Below are 20,893 nucleotides of genomic sequence, written 5' to 3'. Positions count from 1 at the left end.
TAGACGGCCCCCTCTTGCAAGCATGGCCTTCTGATGGAGTACAATGTTCAATACAGGTTTAATTGAATAAGACATAGGTGAGACTACAGATGGATGCAAAAACACTCAGCATTTATTGACTTGTCTATTGAGGAAAACCTTAAAGTGATCATTAAAGTCCAGTGCATAGTTTAGCCTGTGCTGTTTCCATGTAGAATACAAGTGGGTTTCAAGGTCAATAATGAGTCTTTATTTTTTACCAATTGCTTATTAGATTTCGACGAAAACTGATTTAATACATACATACTTGCCAACCACAATATATATATATAGTCCCTAAAAACCTCTGTCCACTGTTACAAGTTAGGAGCTTAACAATTAAACAAATCCCGTATCCATAATAACCCCCATACCACCTTTTCCACAATAAGAAAACTTTCTATTCACCATATCACTGCCCACCCCCTCCATTTATCACCTTCCCGCCCTCTATTTTTCACCGATGTAAGGAACTACTCGAAGTTTTGTACATTTACCATTAAGCCTATATATTATCTTTTCGTAACATGCAACTTCGGACATATCTTCAAACCATTGCTTGTTTAACAGTTCTTTTGCAGTCTTCCAGAGAAGGACATTAGTTTTAAAAATTAAGCTTTCTCGAGTAGGAAAACGTATACTTACCAGAAGCATAATTATTTATCCAATTTAAAGCTGCTTTAATCATTTAATTGCATTTCTTCGACTCTCTACCCAAAGTACGAGTTACTTACCTTCGGTAACAATGCATGTGGTAGAGACGTCTAGCCGCAGTTTCCATAACTTAGATTTTCCCCAGGCGTCAGACTGGATCTGGAATTGTTTTTGCAGAAGCACCTCTGAGCTGGCAACAGAGTGACAGACAATGGGGAAAGCTGTGGCGAGACAGCCAGACAGCAACCCAATTAGCTCAGAAGAGCAAAAGATAATGGGAGGAAGGCGTCCCAAAAATGCCAGAATGGTGCTACACCATACCTGTATAAGTATGAGATGTAGAAACGGCACCAGCTATATACCATAACAAAAAGAGTCCAAACGAAGGAGGAAGAAGGACCACTCTCAGCTAAATGGCGCACAATGTGGATAACAACCAAAGGTTGAGGAAAACATGAAGAGGTGCAACCAGAGCCTACCAGGCTAGCCCACGGAAGGAAGGCCGGAGAGGCTACAGCCAGGAACCAAAGGTCAAGAGGTAGAAACTGAGCAATGTCTTAGAAGTACAGCCGGTAACAAAAAACACACCAAGTGCACACCCAGTCACCAAAGGGGGGACAGAGGCGAACAGTAACAATCTGAAGCACGCTGATGCGGGCCACCACTGAAACAGGCACAGAGCAGACAGAGACAACAAGATGGCGTAGCTAAAATAAGCATAGGACTGACCAACCAGGCAGCTTGAAGACTAAGTTGAGAACAAACTCACGAAATACAGACATGCAGGGTGCAGACCCTGGGACGACTGACATCAGAAGAGCTGCCCCGCAGGCACAGCCGATATGGTATAGGGTGATACCTAATGAAAGGGGAACATCCGAAGGAAGTGGCAGCAGAGGCACCAGAGTACCAACAGACGTATAAACGTAGGAAAGAATCTCAGAATTCTAGACCACATCCTCAGACTGGGAGGAAAAATTAACCCTCGTCCAAAAAGAGATACCATTCAGTATCTGAACACCAAGAAGGGAGCAGTGTAAAGCTAGGGAACCACCCCAAGTAGTGGGACGCAAAAGGGACCCTATTGCTGAAGATGCAGGAAAAGCAAAGAAGTACACTTAAGTGTACTGAAAGACACCCTGCCGCGTAGACCAAGGGCAATCCCGAGTGCAGCACTGAAAATGCTCCCGGACACATGGAGACTATAAATATATATATCAGTGATGTAATTTGAGATGTCATCAGTGAAGCCAGTGACCATGTCATGAATGATGTAATATGTGACATCATCAGCAATGGATTGCGGGCGCGCGAGTTATAGTTAGTACAACTAACTATAACAGGGGAATTTCAATGGCTTAGTTAGGAATTTGCATTTAAAAAACCTTAGAAATTCACTGAAAAAAACAGGTTTATAGGGGTGTTATAGTTAGCTGGACATTTCACTTGTATAAAACCATTGAAATTCCCCAGTTATAGTTAGTTAACTCGCGCGCCTGCAATCCACAGCTGATGATGTCACATATTACATCATTCATGACAGGGTCAGTGACATCACTGATGACATCATCCAGTGAAAGTGGTTTGGTTCGTTATATATATATATATATATATAGCTAGCAATCGGCCTTGAAGACTGAGTGGATGTATAAGTGTGTGAATGGAGGATTTAGTAGCAATGTGATTGATTGTCTAAGTGACTAAATTAAAGTGACTCACTAAATATATGGGATAATAATTAAACTGTGTTAAGGACAAGTTACTACTTGTGTAACGATATATCTGTAAGAGACATTAGTTAGTGATAGATTCCTTACCTTAGAATATCCCCAGGCGTCAGACTGGATCCGGAAAATTTTGCACAGCAATACCCCTGCGTGCCGGCAGGCGTCGTCCGCGGCTCCGCCTCCATCGTCGTTAGCGCCGGAATGACGTCGTCGGAGTACTTAGACGCCGCCCATGCGCGCTGACGTCAGTTCTGATACACAGCTTTTCCGCGCCAGATACGCAGAGCCATGATAGAACAAACACTGGTGCCATGAAACTAGGGCCCTGAAAGGGGATGACCTTAACCCTAGATATCGGTTCGCAGAACGGGGAGGATGGGTGGGACGGTAAGGAATCTATCACTAACTAATGTCTCTTACAGATATATTGTTACACAAGTAGTAACTTGTGCATCTGAAAGAGACACGTTAGTGATAGATTCCTTACCTTAGAATAGATACCCCAGCAATACCAACCCCGGTGATGGGTCTGCCAACCAATAATCACACCAGAAAGTCCTGGAGGACGGAACGGCCAAAGAAGCCATCCCTCCGGACTTGGCTGTGTAGGCAGTAGTGTCTTGCAAACGTGTGCAGCGAGGCCCACGTAGCTGCCTGGCAGATGTCTTGTAAGGGCACTCCCCGGCCCAGGGCAGTTGTCGTCGCCGTGGCTCGGGTGGAATGAGCCCGTAATCCAACAGGAGGCTCCTTCTTAGCCAAGGAGTAGCATGCCTGAATACACAAGATGATCCACCGCGAGATGGTCCTCTTGTGCACCGCTTTCCCCTTCTTAGCACCCACGTAACCAACAAAGAGTTGGTCATCCACCCGGAACTGGCGTGTGCGATCCAAGTAGAATGAAAGCGCACGTTTTGGGTCCAGACGGTGGAGCCGCTCTTCCTCTTTAGAGGGATGCAGTGGCGGAAAGAAGGTGGGCAAGGTGATAGACTGCCCGATATGGAAGGACGTGACAACCTTGGGCAGGAAAGATGGCTTAGTACGTAACACAACCTTGTCCGGATGGACAGAAAGGAAAGGAGGAGTACAAGAAAGAGCCTGGAGCTCACTCACTCTCCTGGCAGAGGTGATGGCAACCAGGAAGGCAGTCTTCAAGGTAAGAAGACGAAGAGGACAATTGTGAAGTGGCTCAAAGGGAGCGCACATCAGAAACGTAAGAACAAGGTTCAAGTCCCACTGAGGCATCACAAACGGAACAGGAGGAAATGTGCGTGTGATGCCCTCCAGAAATCGATTTACAATAGGGGACTTGAACAAAGAAGGTTGATTAGGCAGCCTTAGAAAGGCTGAAAGGGCAGAAAGGTAGCCCTTGATGGTGCCCAGAGCAGAGCCCTGCTGGGCAAGAGAAAGAAGGAAGAGAAGAACCTCAGAAAGAGGGGCAGCAAGAGGATCCACAGCCTTTGCTGTGCACTGAGGTACTGGGTTTTTAAGAACCGGCACAGAACCGGTAACCCAGCGGTGCTAGGGAATCAACACCCAGAGACCTCGGGTTCTTCCTGATCCAGACCTACAGAAACTCAGAGTCTTCTAGGTGAAGTCAAAGATTAGTTTATTGGCTGCAACCAAGGTAACAAGTGTCCTAGAAGTACAATACGGGTATATTCTCAGGAGACTGCACGCCTTTACAAAGTCAGGCTTCTCTTCTTATACACAATTTTAGGCTCTAGGCAAAACATTCTTGGTTGTAAAGTAAATCGTTAACATACTTTTAGTACAAAGAAAAAGCAGAGTCATGATGACATGTCCATATTTCACTTCGTGCTGCCTACAACAAATCATTTGGCAAGGCCCAACATTTCATCAGATATCACTGGACCCCTAATAAAAACGGGCACCTCCCCACCATAAAATAAGTGAAGCAAAAGAGTGGAGATAGATGTGAGCGAGATATGGCAGGTGTGCGCGCTGAAATGGTTTTATGGTTTGTTGAGCCTAGATGCTATCTTGCTCGGCCACTGGGAGGGGAACTGACCTAACGAGTTCGGCCTGGGGCAATGGTTCCAACTTGTACAGGTCATGGAAAAGTCGATTAAGGAGTATGTGTCCTTGTGGAATCAAATTCAACTGGATTAAGGCCTATGTAAAGGGCAACATATAAATGGGAGCCAAGGGTTCAGAATGTAAATGACGATTTCGAGGTGAAATCGTCACTCGAATATGCTGAAATATAAACATGATGTACTCGTCATTCTCGGTCTTTTGATACCAAATTCGTCATGTTTCGACGAAGTTTTAATTCTCGAGTCCAGACTAATTATACGAATCCAGATTTTCAGAACCTCAATCCCTCCTTTTGCCCTTACATAGGCAATTAATCTATCCTCATGTTAGTCTGAGTCCAGATCGATATTCGTAAAGTCATTGAGATGTTGCTGTAACATCATTCTAGTACTTAGTTCATCTCTTGACACAGGCTTCCTTACACATGATGTAACACAGAGGCCACATATTGCAGGAGCACACTGTATGCACAGACAAAACAGGAAAAGAATGGCTAAGACCATCCCAATGACCATCAGAATTTTCCATCCCCAGGCAGATATCAGTTCCCAGAACCCTCCCATTAACGACCAATCTCCTTTATCCACATGGATAGATTCAGAAATCTTATGTAGTTTGGAGATGGCCCTGTACACGGTTGGAGCATTATCTGGGATGAAAATGCAACAACTAGATTGGATCAATTTGCATACCCCCCCTCGGTCTGCAAGTATAACATCCAAAGCGACCCGGTTCTGAAGGGTCATAAGTCGATCCGACTGGAGCTCAGCGGTTAAGTTACTAAGGGCACCAGCAGTTTCAGTCACGGTAGACTCAACTACCCTTGTTAATTGCCTTATGTTTCTGCTGTTAGCCATGGATCCCCAGAACGGCAGAAACCCTTTGCAAAGTCCCCAAATTCTTGACCTGCAGTGTCTTCTTTACTCAAAACACCTCTAACTACCCTTGTCCGGTGGTAATCCGCCGCTGCTGTGTAGGTGGGAGGCAACAGGAATGAAACAAAACATGAGCCCGAGAAGTCAGGGGGCAACCATGTGTAGGCTCTATCATGGCAGATGAAATAAGTACCCTTAGCGGCTAAAAACGCAGGGGAAGTCTGGGATCCAAAAACATACGTTTCTGTACAGATACTCTTCCCTAGCTGAGCTCTGGGGTTCTTGCCAACACCTTGCAGACACAGGTGACCTTGATGGGGTACGATCCAGATAGGGGACGATCTTTTGGCTTGCTGTTTCTCACTTAAAGTAGTGCCATATCCGGTCACGTTCCAACCTACATATGCAAGTATCTCATCATCCGGAGTATCTTCATAAGAAGTTACTTCCTTGATCATGTCAACTATACCTTTGACTAAGGCGCTAGTCTTGAGGTTGTCTTTTACAGAACGTAGGGGTTGGATTTCTCGTGCATATATGAACATTGTCCTATATGCCCATACTGAACCATTGTGACTAAATGGCAGGACCAAATAGGGGATACCTCTATCCGTTGTGTGAGGCATGAGACCGCACACCCAACAGTTAGTTGTGTTCATTACGAGTTGGTGTTGGTGTAATAACTGAACAAAGGAGTTATTAACGAACTCTAATCTCCTATTTGATTCGTGGTCAGGCAGAGGGTGGAAAGAATGAGAGGAAACAGTAGGAGGAGATATGGGTGATGCAGTGGGCGCAAATGTTACATGGAAAGAGAATAAAACATAACTTATCAAAAAGATCATTACGCTGGATAGCATAAAAATACACAATATTATAAAACTTTTCTTTGTCATCGTGTTACACAGTCTCTGCTTAAAGTTCATTGGTTTGGCAGGTCTCTCCACATCAGGAAACTCCATCCTCTCTAAAGTGCTGCCCGCAGTGGGAGGTTGATTCTGCTAAAGGATGCTTCCGTCAGTCTAGGGCAACTCCCTTTGACCAACCAGAACTACCGACCTAACGTTGTCAGCTGCACCCAAAAGACTTTTAATCAACCGCGGCCCTAGCAGCGGAACCCGGATGGCGGTTCAAAAAACAAAAATAAGCAAGTTACCTAGATGGGAGATCTGCACTTTCAAAAATAGTACTTGGGAGGAAAAAAGGATATTTTTATTTGTCCATAGGTCTTGGTCTCAAATCATAAAAAGGAATCACTTTTATTAGTCTGTTTTTCTCTGTCTCAGATTGTAGCGTCTTTTTCCTGGTACTGTCTGGTCCTGAAACAGCAGTTCAGGCTCCACAGAGTTCAATTGTTCTGGTGGTGGCACAGTCTCTTGAAAAATGTTCTCGCTTTCACATTCAGGGTTAGTCTCTTTTACACGGTCATCGGTGACAGGTATGACACGTGGCACAGTTGTAAGGTCTGAGTCAGTGACACCTTTCTGGACCCACTGGTCATGTGGCGGAGGTGAAGGGATTCTTTTGCAGTGGACCCCGTGGATCCAGTTGGCCTTCCCCTCCACTCGAACAGCTGACCTCGTGGAAAGAAGGACGAGGTGCGGCCTGGTCCATCTGGGCTGGTCGTTCTTTGTCCTTTGAAAGTTTTTCACGAGAATCCAGGATCCAGGGACAATGGAGTGACCTGGAGTCTCAGAGACCGGAGGCAGGGTGTTGTGGACCTGTTGATGCAAAACACGCAATTTAGCCGTCAATTCATACAAGTAATCAAGCAAAATAGGGTGTTGCAGCTCGCTGAACTTCGTGGGTCTAGGCACTCCCCATATGTTGGCTGGCCGGCCAAAGACAATTTCGTAAGGGCTGAGTTTCACTCGCGAATGCACAGTCATTCTGGTGGATAGGAGTGCTAAGGGTAGAGCGTCAGGCCATTTAAGACCTGTGCTCGCTTGGATTTTGGCCAATTTAAGTTTTAAAGTGCCATTGTAACATTCTACTAATCCAGCTGATTGGGGGTGATTTGCAGCGTGGAACTTCTGCCTAATGCCTAGCCCTTCACACACTCTTTTCATCACACGACCCACAAATTCACTTCCGTTGTCAGACCAGACCATTCTAGGCATTCCAAACCTGGGGAATTACTCTTTTACAAGGGCTTTGGCTGTGGACAAGGCAGTATTGTCTTTTAGGGGATAGGCTTCTACCCATCTTGAGAAAGCACAAACAACAACGAGCACATATTTTAAGTTGTTGCACCTCTCCATGTGTATGAAATCTAGCTGCAAAACCTCGAACGGATACGTAGGAGGTGCAAAATGACCAGCTGGAGTTGGGGTTCCCCTACCAGGATTGTGTTTCAGACATACCATGCAATTCTTGACAACATTCTCTGCACACTTGGGAATCCCTGAATTCTTCCATACTGGGGCCAACAACTCGCAAATCCCTTTCACGCTGATATGAGCCATTCCATGAGCCATTGTAACCACTGCAAGCACATATGCATCGGGTAACAACCATCTCTGATGCTCTGCCAATTCAACCCAACAACCATTTGCATCCATTCTCCCTGTACTCTCTCTCCACGTGCTCAACTCTTTCTCTGTGGCCTCAGCTTGGATGGACTTCACACTCTCTATCGTGTCCTCACATATTCCAACCTCACCAGTCCATCTTTCAGGGCCTGCAACATACATTCGGCTCATCACATTCTTTGCCGTTTCTTTAGCGATCTCATCAGCAAACGCGTTTCCACGACCAACATCATCAGTCACCTTCTTGTGAGCACTACATTTCACAAACGCCATTTGCAGGGGCAAGGTCAGTGATTCAAGAAGCTCATTCACCAACTGACCATGCTGAATCTTAGCTCCATGCGAAGTCAGGAATCCAAGTTCTCTCCACAATCGTCCAAAACTGTGAGCCACTCCAAACGCATACTGACTATCAGTGTAGATAGTCACTCTCATTCCTTTAGACAATACACATGCTCTCGTTAGTGCGACTAATTCTGCGGCTTGAGCTGAACCATGTGGTATTCGTGCAGTTTCAACGACTGTGTGCAAAGTTGTGACAGCATATGCTGCAGTCACGTTACCATTTGGGAGCTTAAAGCATGAACCATCCACCCATAACGTACCATCACACTCAGCAAGAGGAGTGTCAAATAAATCCACTCTCCCTTTTTTTTCTTCCTCTGTTGTGAGGAAACAATCGTGCTGTTCTAAAGCATCTGATTCCTCTGCAATTGGTAACAACGTGGCTAGATTTAAGGTACTGCACCTTTTTATATGCACATGGCTCGCTAGCAGCGTTAATTCGTAACTGGACAGTCGAGCACTAGTTAAGTGCTGTGTCTTGGTCCTATTTAACAATGTGTCTACTGCATGCGGGACCATCACGATTAGTGTATTATTCATTACTAGACCAGCAGACTGTCGAATAGAAACAGCTGCTGCTGCTGTGGCCCTTAAACAACTTGGCAATGCTTGTGCTACCGGATCCAAAGTTGACGAAAAATAGGCGCATGGCCACTGTCTACCTCCGAATAACTGAGTCAACACAGACAATGCACAGCCTTCCTTCTCGTGGACATACAATGTGAAAGACTTACAGTCAGTCAGTCAGTCATAAGCTTTTATTCGATACTCAGAGATATCTTATAAGCACATACAAAATACAATCAATACAATATACAAAAAAGTGTATGCCATAAGAAGTCAGTAAAAAATATTAAAATGTTTAAGAATGATAAAAGGATATAAAATCCGTTAATAATTTAGCTAAAACAAGAATTAAACGGCTACTGACAGTCTCTTACATCGAATATGCCAAAACTGCTTTAAAAATTTAGCAATTCCACAGACTATTGGGGGGGAAGTGTCCGTGCTTAGGATACGCAAGGCTACTAAATAACTGCGTGTGCCCATATTACGGCAGAGTGGTTTCAGCCAGGAGCTCCTAGGCCTTGCATAATCCGGGCACTCAAATAAAACGTGCACAATAGACTCAATCTTAGTCGGGCAACATGCACAGTTGGGAGAAGTGCGATCCGCTGTTGACCATTTCGATACCAGGGCACCCAACGGGAGGGAACCAACTCTAAATTTAAAGTAAAGGGCACGATCCAAGGGGAGAGTAATCAAGTCCAAATACGGTTCAAATGCCACAGTGTCTTTAATTTGTAAAAAGGTGGCAGTGGACCTGCAGTGATTTGGGCTAGAGATTAGGCGCTCAGCAATCCATTTCCAAAAAAGCGCCTTGACAACTTCTTTTGGAGGGGCTGAGCGGGATGTCCAGCAATCCCCTAGTCCTATATTCTCCAACAACTTTTTGGTGTCCCTTAACCATTTTATTTTGGCCCAACCCCCCTGGCTCATTATGTCTCTCAGTGCATCAGCATAGGATTTTAGTTCTTCGCACCTCCAAATCCGTGCCCACAACAGGAGCGGGCGAAGCTGGGCCTGGTCTTTAATGTTTTTACATCCCGTGTCCATCCTCACAGGTACTGATGGTGTGCTCAGAGGGAGAGCGATGAAAGATTTTAATAGCTTGCTCTCAGCAGTAACTAGGGCATCCAGACGGCAATGACCCCACAGTTCTGCCCCATACAAGGCTGATGTCGCTACTTTGGCCTTGTAGATGTCAAGTACTGGGGTAAGTGATCTCCTAGTTGAGGCCCTATATTCCCTCATGAGAGCTCCTCCTACTCTCCGGTGGTTAAGGACCATTTTTTCAATGTGGTTTGCCCATGTCATCCTGTCCGTAATCCGAATGCCAAGGTAGTCGAATTCGGCTACTTTCTCCAGGGGAATAGAGTTGAGTGTAGGTGGGCGGCCCAGTTTTTTAGGTGGGTTAACAACTAGGTATTTGGTTTTGTCCACATTTATTGTTAGCCCTTTTGCAACACAGAACTCCTGGAATCGTGTTAGAAGTTTCTGTAGTCCTTGTGGGGTCTTCGAAATCAGGAGCGTGTCGTCCGCAAAAAGCAGGGTTGGGATGCGGACACCTCCAAGACAGGGGGCGTCGGCTGGTTCTTGTTGAAGATGTTTTACCACCCCGTTCAGATATAGCGAGAATAGGGTGGGCGCCAGGACGCAACCCTGTCTTACGCCCCTAGACACTGGTATTTTTTCCGTGAGTTCTCCGTTATTGCCCCAACGGACCTGTGCAAAAGTGTGGGCATGAAGGCTTATAAGAAGGGACAAGATGTAAGGTGGTAGCCCCAACTCACAAAGGACCCTCCAGAGCTCTTCCCGGGGAACTAGATCAAAGGCAGTCTTCAAGTCTATAAAGGCTAAGTAAAGACTGCCCTTGCCCAGTTCCACCACCTTCCACCCCAAGAGGGACAACCTAAACACCTGCTCTATAGTCCCCATACCAGCCCTGAAACCTGCCTGAAAGTCTGATAGGATTTTATTCTCCTCCACCCAATGGAGGATCCTACCTAGGACAGCTTTGCCAGCTATCTTTTGGGTGGAGTCTATCAGACTTATTGGGCGATAGTTTCCTGGGGTTTCCCTGCAGCCTTTTTTATAGATGGGGACTACCACCGCCCCTTTCCAGGATTCTGGTACTGCTCCTCCCCTCATAATATCATTTAGGAGAGCTGCTATGATCCTTCCCCATTCCATTGGGTAAGCCCTCATCAGATCACCCGGAAGGCCATCCGGGCCCGGTGCCTTGCGTGGTGCCACCCAGCCTATAACCCCCTCAATCTCTAAGGGAGTGAAAAGGTCATAGGCATGAGGTTCAATAGCTAGCGTAAGATCCATCCCCACAGACAGTTCCCCGTCTGGTGGGAGGTATAAAGACCCAAAGTGCTTTGCCCAACTTTGAGGCGGGATGCTGCAGGGTCTCATGGCTGCATCGGATTTGGTCCGTTTCCTTATCAGATTCCAAAACACCCCGGAGTCCCTGATTTTGCTAGCCTGGAGTAGGTCCTCCCAGTATTTTTCTTCCCACTCCCTTCTAGCCGAACTAAGGATATTTTTATAAGCCTTCCTAGCCTCATGGATCATCCTTTTAGATTTAACTGCCTCGACTAGCTTTGTCTTGTGGGTCCTGCAGGCTTGGGTATACCACCCCTCACAAACTTTTTTTTTATTTCCTATTGTGCCCGGCTTTTTAGAGGACAGGATAAAGACATTGGTTAGGGCTTCAATCAGAGAGAGAAATAACCCACTCACTTTACCCACCCCTTCTAGCGAAGAGTCCAAGGATGTTACCGCGTGGTTTAAATGGGATTGGATTTCCCCAACCTTCGCCTCGGATAGGACCAGTTTCGCCCATTTAATTCTTCTACCACATGGGGAGACTTCAGATTCATCTAGTGGTACACGCGCCACTTTAAAGTTGGCCTTCCATTGGGGTTGCCACCAGTGTTCCATTTCTAGGGAGAGAGGGTTGTGATCGCTTTCTGTCGAAGGGACCACCTGCATGTCCTTCACATAAGGCCATAAGCACACATCTATTAGGACATAATCCAGCCTAGAGGTGTGCCCTGGTCTGTTGTAGGTGTGAGCACCCCCCCTATCCAAGGAAGTCCTCCCATTCGCTGCCCTTAGATTAAATTCAAGAGTAAGGGAGTATATTTGGAGCGCCACTTCTGTCCACTTTTTAATCGGTGCGATGTCCAGAGCCGGGATCCCCCACCTGGCATCTTCCTCATCCTGGTCGAGGGAAACATCCGAGCCCAGAGGCTCGAACGTACAGTTCATATCACCGGCAACCAGGGTGCAGGTCTTATGGGGGGTGTTATTTAGCAGGGTCTCGAGAAGAGCTATCACTGGAGACTTTCTCCCACCCTTTGTACCCCGAGCATACACATTAAAGATGTTTAGAACAATTTTTCCCCTTTGGTCTATAAGGGTAATATTTTGTATGTCCGGGGAACCTGTGGGATAGTCCACCACTCTACAGTTCAAAGATGCCGCGACCCAAATGAGAAGGCCGCCGGCTGGGCGGCCTCTCCCAGATTCCGAGGCCCGCGCGGGAGAGGAGTATGAGGAAAAACCCACCCTATGGACCGGTATCAAGCTCCAAGTTTCCTGAAAGAGGCACAAGGAGTACTTGTCGACCCACGCAGTGAAATCTGGGAGGGCCAATTTTCCAGCAATCCCTGCGATGTTCCAGCTGAAAACCTTAAAGGCTAGGTCCGTCACAGCTGGATAGTCGCTGGGCGCTTGGAAGCCCCTATCCATAGGGCTCCCCCTGTATAACCGAGGAGAGCAGGGATCTTGTGGAGTTGTTGTAGACTCTCCTATTCCACTTACAACGTTTATTTTGGTGGGTGGTACTTCTACTCGTTCTGCTCTCCTCACTGAGTCCAGTCAGCAGGGGCCATTTGCCCACATATGTTTCTCCCTGTCGCCTCCTACAACCCCGGCCCAGTTTTGGCCCGAATTAAGAGAACTTATACTTCCTCCAATTGGGCTCACAAGATGCCTAGGGTAAAAATACGTGAGGTCTACCAGTTTCACCCCCGGGGCCCCCATATTTTTAATAGGAGTACAAATGGATGGGACCATTCTATAGTCTTGGAAATTTATAATTACACAGTCCCCTTCCAGCATTTTTTTCCCTTGCCCCACCCATCCCACTCTACGGACACTTAAAATAATGCCGTCCATACCTGGGGGGATTGGTTTATTTGCCTTCAGCCAGTGTATACACTTGTTCTTAAGTGATTGGTGGTTTTCCAACTGGCCATCCTTTAGGGGAGGCACATTAACCATGACTGCAACAAATGGTTGACAGTCTGGTGGGAGATTAATTGGGGGGATCCGTCGTGGGCGGATACTGGGGGCCTGTGAGAACATTGCTGGGACAGAACATTGTGTTGCAGGCCTGGGGGCTTTCCTAGTCGTTGGGCTGCTGGGTTTACTGCTGCCTTTTAATTTTTGTTGGACTGCGTTTTTGCCCTCAGTTGTCTGTTGCTGTTTTTGAGAATGGGATTTTGGCTTATTTTTCTCAAGCTCTTTATTTGCTGGAAGTCCCTTTTGGCTTGGACCTGGATTCAGATTCGGAGGAGATTTCGGAGTTGGAATTACTAGATTGTTAAGAGGAGCTTTATTTTGGGTTGTTTGGGGCTCAGGGCCTTTCTGCGCTAATAGATCATTCCCTTTTACACCCACATCCTTATTTAAAGTGACTCTGGTTGCTAATTTAATTGTTGTCTTGAGTGAGTGTAACCCATCCAGAGTTGACTGCTCTAGTTTGTCAATCCTCTCCCCTAGACTCTTCACTTGAGTTATTAATGGTTTCAAGAGGGTATGTACCTTCTCCAGAATATTTTCGACCGCTACCAAGTCAGCTCGCTTTGGGACCTTAGTTGTATGAGGGCCCTTTGGAGAAATCAGTACATCCCCTTCTGTATCAGTTTCGTTCAGCATAGGGGCACCCCTTGTAATACTTGAATTTGGCACAGGAGACTTCCTTACTCTTTGATAAAGGGCGGCCTGTCTCACTAGTTTACCCTTCTTGCGTTTGCGCAATTTTTTACCTACGAGGGGAAACTCCTGCCTAGTATCACGAGTCATGCTAACAGGAGGAGCCCCAACTAGCTTTCCATCTGGTACAACTGCGGTACGTACAGGGGAATTAGGGGACTCTGGGTCTCCAGTAACATCGCTTAACAGAATAGGTAGTAGTGATGCGGAGCAATTACTACGGCCATCATCTTCCAGAGTGTCTATAGGAAGAAGAGCGGCCTGAGATTCCAACCTATCAATGATTTGCTCGATACCAGTCAGATGGAGGGGTTCCAAGGGAGCACTGTCCAAACTAGGGGGGGTACCTGGTTGAACCCGGGTAATGGCTGGTGTGAGCGACTGGGCGTCTACCCCCAGTAATGAGCGACTTGCGGGGAGATATACTTCAGATAGACGCCGCTCAGAGATGGCGATCTCCTTTTCAATCACCGCCGCTACCCTGGTAATGAAGCGGTCCATTGACCCTATCACGGGGCTCGCGGCATTAGATCCCCTTTCGAGCTCACCCCTGAGAGGCTTACCAGAGCGTGTAGACATGGTTTGGGCAACAGGAGAGCAACAGGTACCAGGCGTGAGTCGACGTGGTTGGTAAGAAGAAAGGGACGTGGCCCAGCCCAGCCTCTGTCAGCCCCTGACGGCCACAGACGGCCCGCCCTCTGCCCGGGCTCCGCCCGGCGCTGCCCGCGCGCGTCCCGCGACGCGGAGGGGCTGGCCCGCCTTTGTAGCGCCTCCGGGCGCGCTGGCTGCGGGAACCGGAAGTACACGCAAAGCCCACTGGGAGCTGTAGTCTCCAGCCGCCGTGAGTTGGTAATAGCGGCGAGACCTACAGCGTTCCTGGACCCAGGGGCAGAGGCTGCGTGTGGCGAGATATGCGACCAGGTAGGGTTCTCCAAGCAAGAAAGAAAGCCTCCCGCTCCACCGAGGGGCTGGCCCGCCTTTGTAGCGCCTCCGGGCGCGCTGGCTGCGGGAACCGGAAGTACACGCAAAGCCCACTGGGAGCTGTAGTCTCCAGCCGCCGTGAGTTGGTAATAGCGGCGAGACCTACAGCGTTCCTGGACCCAGGGGCAGAGGCTGCGTGTGGCGAGATATGCGACCAGGTAGGGTTCTCCAAGCAAGAAAGAAAGCCTCCCCACTAGTTAAGTGCTGTGTCTTGGTCCTATTTAACAATGTGTCTACTGCATGCGGGACCATCACGATTAGTGTATTATTCATTACTAGACCAGCAGACTGTCGAATAGAAACAGCTGCTGCTGCTGTGGCCCTTAAACAACTTGGCAATGCTTGTGCTACCGGATCCAAAGTTGACGAAAAATAGGCGCATGGCCACTGTCTACCTCCGAATAACTGAGTCAACACAGACAATGCACAGCCTTCCTTCTCGTGGACATACAATGTGAAAGACTTACTGTAGTTGGGGGTACCTAACACAGGAGCCGAACATAATGCTGTGCGTAATTCGAGAAAGCTTTTCTGACACTCTTCAGACCAAGGAATGGGATTGGGTGTATTTTTACACGTTAATGCCACCAAGGGTTTGGCCAATAACGAAAAATTTGGAATCCACTGTCTACAGTACGATGTAATGCCCAAGAAAGCACGCACTTCTCTCTGTGTTCTTGGCACACTCAATTTCGCTATTGCCTGAATTCTTTCTGGGGTCAGTTTCCTTCCCTCCTTCGATAAGAGGTGACCTAAGTAGGTCACTTCTTGTCGGCAATATTGAAGCTTGGAAAGTGACACCTTGTGATGCAGATCACACAGATGACGCAATAATGTCAATGTGGCCTTTTTACAAATTTTCTCAGTATCTGCAGCAATGAGCAAATCGTCCACATACTGTACAAGAGTGGCACCTTTAGGCAAAACAATCGTGTCAAGCTGTGTTTTCAGAGCTTGACTGTATATTGAGGGGCTTTCACAGTAGCCTTGAGGAGCGTGTTTAAAGCGGAAGCTTCGACCTCCTAAACTGAAGGAAAAGATATCCCTGCTCTCCTCAGCAATTGGGATGCTGAAGAAAGCATTCTTTAGGTCAATCACCGAAAACCATGAAGCAGAAGCTGGAATCAGTCAATAATGTGGTAATGTCGGGGACAACTGGGAATTGTGGCACGACTATCTTATTTACTTCTCGAAGATCAATCACGAATCTGTACACAGGTGGCTGAGAAGGGTCAGTTCGTTTTAAAACAGGCAGAACAGGACTATTGCAAACAATGCCTCGTGTTTCTTCAATCACATCCTTTTCAATCAATTCGTAAACAATCGCTAGCAAAGCTTTTTCACCCTCATTAGATATTTTGTATTGGGGAATTCGTGGCATTTTGACATTGGACTTCAATGTTACAACATATGGTGGAATTTCTAAAAGACCTACATCATTAGGACCAGTAGCCCAAAGAATATCCGGGAGAAATGACAATTCTGCTGGAAGTGCATCTCTCGACAAATACATGGAAGAAACCACTTTCTTACCTAAAGTAAGTTGTACTCCTGAAGGAGAACAGTACAAAGTCGCATACAATATTTTTAACAAATCCAATCCTAGCAAATTTTCACCACAACCTGTTGTCAGAATAAGGGGTGCTTCGAATTCACAAGGACCAACAGAAAGAGATAAAGGGTCAGAAATCGGATTTCTAACTGGGGCGCCAGAAAAACCTACAGAAACGTTCATTTCGCCAGACATAGGTGCGCCAGGGAGTTTGGAGTGCATAATAGAACTCTTTGTAGCACCAGTATCCAACAGAAAAGGTTCTGACACACCTGATGTAATCACCTCAACGTAAGGTCCACTCTGATCTACTGGAACTGAAACAACTCCCTCTCTTTGTCTATGGCTGTCCTAGCAATCATTATTCTCCCACTGCTCATTTTCTGTGTAATAATCATCAACGTAGTATTGAGCTGTCCTATCAGATACGTTATTTTGCTGATCAAACCTGTTCATAGAGTTTTGTGGTGGAAGGGGACATGTGTCCTGAGGGGCGTTTCCACGACCTCTACCTCTAGGTGCTTGCTGACTGCCACGACCTTTCACACCAGAAACTCCATTCGCACGTTGTAATAGAATAGGACAATTATACTTGTAATGACCCTCTTGTTTGCAATATAAACACTGGTTGGGGCCTACAGATACACGGGGTTGAGTATACTCGAATCTTTGCGAGTTTCTCTGATACTGTTGAGGCTGCTGAAAAGTATTTTGGTAGTGATTCTGACCATTATTATTTTGATTACCACCACCACGTGGCGAATAGGCTTGCTGTAGCAAAACCTTTGTTTTTAGTTCTCTAGTTTTCTTTTCTACTTTATCTTTCTCATCTTTGTCTCTATTTTCGTAATATTGTGCAGTAGCCAATATCTGGGCTGAAGATGAGACTGCCCAATAACTTTCTGAATCTTTTAATTTTTTACACAATTCTGGAAGCAGATTGTGCACGAATTTATCGACAAACAATCTCTGACCACCTTCTGTGGTCATATCTTGACCGCTGTGGTCAACGAATGTTTCTTCAAACCTGGTGAAGAAGTCTGAGACTGTTTCTTCTTTCTTCTGCTTGCATGCAGACAACTTATCCCAATTTACGCGTATTGCAGGCATTATCGTTTTCATGTAATCTACTATTTTACCAGGGAGTTCTGCTATCAAAGGCTCAGGCTTGGCACCACCAACTTGTCGGGCATCTGCAGCAGTAATATTAGCCCATGTGTCACCTAATTCCTGGTCATGATCTATATGACGAATTTTACCCCATAAAGGCTGTGGAACAACATTTCCAAATAACATATCGATATCGGCTAAATTCATTATACATGACCCAGCAGTTTGTGACAACTCTTTATAGTACCCTGCAGGATTTTTACGTGGATCTGGTAATGTTTGTTTGAGTGCTAAAACTTCAGCTCGCTTCCATGGGACATGTACCCATACACGCTGAAAGTGTGGCAGAATAGGTGGGACAGCAGTCGTGTCACCCTCTCTCCATTGTGGGGGAACTTCTCTCATAGGGTATTGTCGCACCTTTTTCCTACTGGATGTATTACATTCGGATGGTGACCCAGAACTGCTTCCCTTACTCCGATATGATAACAACATTTCAACTGCTTTCTCCACATCTGGACCTACAATCATACCCTCTCCGAACCTAAACCGTACACGACATCTCTCGTGGGATGCATTCCTGATAATGGTCTTCTAAATCCTCGCAGAGGAAAACACACATCTGTTCGAAAACATATCTCTGTGTCGCTGCTTCCCATTGATGGAAGACTTCCATGACAGACTGTCATCATATTTTACAGTGTCCATGACCCATTTCCGTGCTAAACTATTCAGTGAATCACTCTCTTGATAATCAGGTAGTTGACTTCGCAACTGCCTTCTTCCCATGTTAGGGGTCGTAGTAGGCGACCCGAAAAGAGGTAAAAGAAGGTTAGTAACAGTGCTGGCCATTTTCTGCCGAATGGAAGGTGAAACTGAAGGACAAACAGATGGAAAAACGGGGTGAGATAAGGCAGGGGTAGAGATAGCAGAAGAGGTATCAGGGGAAATAGAGGGGGCACTAGGCAAAATCGTAGAGGGAGCATTAGGAGACGTAAAAAGTACAGTAGGCAAAATCGTAGAAAACACAGGTGAAACAGAGGTGGTCGGTGGGCCTGGAGGAGGCTGCACCGAAGAAGTAGGAGCCAGCTGAAGAACAGCTGGTGAGTGCTGTGGAGGAGCAGGAGGCGTAGTTTGCGCAATTAAAGGTTGTGGGGGTGCTGTGGCATTCTGCGCATAGGGGGTGGTGAATTTAGCAAATGCGACATTAATGGGTCTTTCACGCTCTTTTGCTGCCTCTTGCTGAAGAGACGGCAAAACTGGATAACACTTATCTATTGCCATTTTACGTTGCCTGTGCAACTGCTCATTCATCTGCTCTTCTTCATTATCTTTAAACTGCACAGCAGCTTGCATTACTGAAAGTCCCCCTTCTCTCTTATTTTTCTTAGCTAATTTAATTTCTTTTTGTTTGGCTTCTTTACGCCATAAGAGGAAAGAGTCAAACATCGCCGGCCGGGCTTTCTTTTTAAAGAGTTTAACTTCAAGGTTGTCTAAGATTTCAGAATCAAAGCTACCATATTGGGGCCATTTTAGAACACCATCTTTCCTGGTGTATTTAATCCATACTTCGTTGTAGGTGATGGGGCCTACCCCATGTTTTAGAAATAGCTCGTAAGTCGGAGTTCCAACTGGAGGAACCGGACATGAGTCCTCCAATCGGGAGTCCCTATTATTACCACCAAGACAAAACAAATTCCCAAGTCTAAGACTAGGCATCTTCGCTCTCTAGTCTAGTTCCAAACTTCAAAGGATTATCGATTACGATATTTCTCGTGAATACACGAGTCCTTCGGTTTTGGTGCTTGCAAGTACCAATACAAAACTTTGTATCCAAAAGATACCCAAAAATAAGTCCAACTAAGGACTGGGAGACGCTCCACTTATACTTAACTGAAATATCGATGACGTCACCAGAAGACTCGTCTCAGTGTTTCGCTCTACCAAACTTCAAGGGTCCAAATCAGGGCGATAGCCAGGGCAGCAGTCCTTGTAGCCGTCGGGAAGCGGGGAACCTCGCAGCAAAGACCTTCGGACCACGTCGACATGCAGGGGTCGATGAGGTGGTTGGCCGTCCTCCGGAATTTCCACACGAAGCTCCTCACGATCTTCTGGCTGACTGGTACCACTGGAATCGCCCCACGTTGGGCGCCAGCTGAGGTACTGGGTTTTTAAGAACCGGCACAGAACCGGTAACCCAGCGGTGCCAGGGAATCAACACCCAGAGACCTCGGGTTCTTCCTGATCCAGACCTACAGAAACTCAGAGTCTTCTAGGTGAAGTCAAAGATTAGTTTATTGGCTGCAACCAAGGTAACAAGTGTCGTAGAAGTACAATACGGGTATATTCTCAGGAGACTGCACGCCTTTACAAAGTCAGGCTTCTCTTCTTATACACAATTTTAGGCTCTAGGCAAAACATTCTTGGTTGTAAAGTAAATCGTTAACATACTTTTAGTACAAAGAAAAAGCAGAGTCATGATGACATGTCCATATTTCACTTCGTGCTGCCTACAACAAATCATTTGGCAAGGCCCAACATTTCATCAGATATCACTGGACCCCTAATAAAAACGGGCACCTCCCCACCATAAAGTAAGTGAAGCAAAAGAGTGGAGATAGATGTGAGCGAGATATGGCAGGTGTGCGCGCTGAAATGGTTTTATGGTTTGTTGAGCCTAGATGCTATCTTGCTCGGCCACTGGGAGGGGAACTGACCTAACGAGTTCGGCCTGGGGCAATGGTTCCAACTTGTACAGGTCATGGAAAAGTCGATTAAGGAGTATGTGTCCTTGTGGAATCAAATTCAACTGGATTAAGGCCTATGTAAAGGGCAACATATAAATGGGAGCCAAGGGTTCAGAATGTAAATGACGATTTCGAGGTGAAATCGTCACTCGAATATGCTGAAAATATATGTACATGATGTACTCGTCATTCTCGGTCTTTTGATACCAAATTCGTCATGTTTCGACGAAGTTTTAATTCTCGAGTCCAGACTAATTATACGAATCCAGATTTTCAGAACCTCAGCACCATGCCACAAATCTGTTCCACCTGCAGGCGTATACCGACTTTGTGGAGGGACGCCTCGCTGCCAGAATGACATTACAGACTTCAGGAGGTAAGTCAAATGGCCTCAACTGTCGCCGCTCAATCTCCAAGCATGGAGGTGGAGACTGGACAGGTTCGGGTGGAGGACCGTCCCCTGCTGCTGCGACAGAAGGTCCTCCTGAAGAGGCAGACGAACCGGGGGATCGACTGACATACTGAGTAGCTCTGGATACCAGTACCTTCGTGCCCAGTCCGGAGCCACAAGGATGACTTGGGCCCGGTCGCGCTTGATCTTCTTCAGCACTCTGGGCAGAAGTGGTATAGGCGGAAAGGCGTATAACAGACCGCAACTCCACACGCGACGAAAAGCGTCGCAGAGCGAGTGCCGCCTTGGAAATTCCAACGCGCAGAACTGATG

At 46.6% G+C, this 20,893-nt stretch overlaps 1 protein-coding gene across 1 annotated transcript in view; it reads right to left on the bottom strand.

Moving 5' to 3' along the window:
• PPP1R37 (protein phosphatase 1 regulatory subunit 37) overlaps positions 1-20,893 on the bottom strand; it is a 982,164-nt gene that overhangs the window by 2,268 nt on the left and 959,003 nt on the right. The window lies entirely within an intron of this gene.

This window comes from Lissotriton helveticus, chromosome 9, assembly GCF_964261635.1.
Source record: "Lissotriton helveticus chromosome 9, aLisHel1.1, whole genome shotgun sequence".
Classification (NCBI taxonomy): Eukaryota; Metazoa; Chordata; class Amphibia; order Caudata; family Salamandridae; genus Lissotriton; species Lissotriton helveticus.
This window is presented reverse-complemented; position numbering and strand designations above follow the sequence as displayed.